A 2,681-nucleotide genomic window follows, 5' to 3' on the forward strand; every position below is an offset into this window, starting at 1 on the left:
TTTTTCCTGAAAAATTGTAAATAAGAAATTGCAGACATTACAACGTAGATTTTGATGTTCACCACCTAACCTACAGTGTTGTGTTTTTGTGATCATGTGCATTTTTCTGAAGAGAGGATCTATAACTTAAGAAATCCTACATTTTATAGTTTTAAAGTTTTTTGTTTAGAGACTTACTACATAAGACTCAAAATCGTAACAGAATAACATGGTGTATGCATTGAAAATCATTTGTCTCACCCAGTCTACTGCAAGTACGATTTTTTTTTTTTTTTTGCAGTTTTTGGCCGGGGCTGGGTTTAAACCTCCCACCTTCGCATATGGGGCCTGCGCCCTACTCCTTTGAGCCACAGTGCCGCCCTACAAGTACAATTTTTAAATAGTGTTTTTGTTATTTTCAGGTGTCCTTATGCAAATACAAGCAAATATGAATACAGATTTTTAATTTCACTTCCCGAATTACTAAGTGGAACACCATAAATACTGTTCTGCACTTCTCATTTTTTTACTTGGTATCTCCTGTAGGTCTTCCCATTTTGTAAGAGAGAACAATTCTTTTTTATAGGTACATAGTAAGCCATAGTTTATTTAACCTGCCTTTTATGATGGGCTTAAGTGATTCGTTTGCCTCAGCCTCCCAAGTAGCTGGGACTACAGGCACCTGTCACAATGCCCTGCTATTTTTTGTTGCAGTTGTCAATTGTTATTTAGCCGGCCCATTGTTGTTTGAACCCACCACCCTTGGTGTATGTGGCTGGTGCTGTAATCACTGTGCTATGGGTGCCAAACCTGTAGGTTTGTTCTTTTTTTTTTTGAGACAGTCTCACTGTGTTGCCCTCGGTAGAGTGCTATGGTGTGACAGCTCACAGCAACCTCTAACTCTTCTCTTGCCTCAGCCTCCCCAGTAGCTGGGACTACAGGCGCCCCCCACAATGCTCAGCTATTTTTTGTTGCAGTTGCCACTGCTGTTTTAACTGGCCAGGGCCGGGTTTGAACCTACCACCCTCAGTATATGGGGCCAGCGCCCTACCCACTGAGCCACAGGCTCTGGCCTGTAGGTTTGTTCTTAAGTTGAATTTGTATGCAAGTTGTAACAGGTACATTTACCATTACCTGTAATAGCCTCCATTCAATAAGAGCAACTTAAACATAATCTGGGTGTTTGTAATTCCGTACATTCCCAGAAACCAGGTTGCTGGGTCAAAAGACAAATGTATTTGCATTCAATAAATATTGTTGGCTCAGTGTCTGTAGCTCAAGCCGCTAAGGCACTAGCCACATACACCAGAGCTGTTGGGTTTGAATCCAGCCCAGGCCTGCCAAACAACAATGACAACTACAACCAAAAAATAGCCAGGAGTTGTGATGGGTGCCTGTAGTCCCAACTACTAGGGAGGATAAGGCAAGAGAATTGTTTAAGCCCAGGAGTTGGAGGTTGCTGTGAGCTGTGACGCCATGGCACTCTACCCAGGGCGACAGCTTGAGGCTCTGTCTCAAAAAGAAAAAAATACTGTTAAGCAGTCTAACATGGGTTATGTACCATTTTTTGTTTCTAACAGAATTACTCTGAAATTGAGACTTAGAATAAAAGGGATTCTGTAGAGTTGGTCAAGATTTCGTGAGCCTGTATCATTTGTGTCTTGAGTCCCAAACCTTCCAGCTACTTACCTATTGTATCCCCTTTTTTGTGGTCAGCAAATATCTTCTTAGGCATGTAATCTTGCAACTCAGGAGGCTGAGGCGGGAGGATCACTTGAGCCCAGACGTTTGAGGCTTCAGTGAGCTGTAAATGGACTACTACACTCTGATCTAGGTGACAAAGTGAGACCCTGGCTCTAAAAAAAAAATCCTCTTCAAAGAAAAAACAGGCCATAAGTAAGAACTCTTTCAGCTTCCTGGTCTCTCTTTACCTTCCATGCCTACATCTCGGAGATGTGAAAAAGCCCTTCACTTATCTAGAACCAATCTTCTTTGTGCCTTAGTTCACATTCCTGTATACTTAACTCTGGGACCTCTGTCAACCTAAAGCCCTCTCTCATCCTTTTGTTCCCACTTGGCTCCCAGGCTACCTACCCTTGTTGACTTTTTGTTTTTCACTACTACAATTAAACCGCTCTCCCTAAATCCATCAATAACTTCCTCAGTGTTAGATTCAGTTGACCCTTTGAAGTTTTTAGCCTCAACATTTTTGTAGCATTTGACCTCATAAACTGATTTTTTCTTTTTTTTTTTGAGACACAGTCTCATTATGTTACTCTTGGTAAAGTGCCATGGCTTCACATCTCACAGCAACCTCAAACTCTTTTTTTTTTTGTACAAAAGGTCTTTATTGGTGGGGGAGGGAGGCTGCAGAGCAGCACCAAGGAGGAAAGAAAAGGGGAGAGAAAAGAGGAGAGTGAGGAGGAGAGAGAGCGGGGAAGAAGAGAAGAGAGCAGCAACCTCAAATTCTTGAGCTTAAGTGATTCTCTTGCCTCAGCCTCCCTAGTAGCTGGACTACAGGTATCAGCTTTTTTGTTTTGTAGTTGTCGTTTGGCAGGCTGGGGCCGGTTTGAACCTGCCAGCTCCAGTGCATGTGGCTGGTACCCTAGCTGCTGAGCTCAGGCACTGAACCTAAACTGATTTATTAATTATTATTATTATTTTTTGATACAGAGTCTCAAGCTGTTGCCCTTGGTAGAGTG

General features: G+C 42.4%; 1 protein-coding gene across 2 annotated transcripts in view; it reads left to right on the forward strand.

The window, feature by feature from the left end:
* NGRN (neugrin, neurite outgrowth associated) overlaps positions 1-2,681 on the forward strand; it is an 11,952-nt gene that overhangs the window by 1,636 nt on the left and 7,635 nt on the right. The gene's annotated exons all lie outside the window — the stretch shown is intronic.

This window comes from Otolemur garnettii, unplaced genomic scaffold, assembly GCF_000181295.1.
Source record: "Otolemur garnettii isolate 467f Iridium unplaced genomic scaffold, OtoGar3 scaffold00277, whole genome shotgun sequence".
Classification (NCBI taxonomy): domain Eukaryota; kingdom Metazoa; phylum Chordata; class Mammalia; order Primates; family Galagidae; genus Otolemur; species Otolemur garnettii.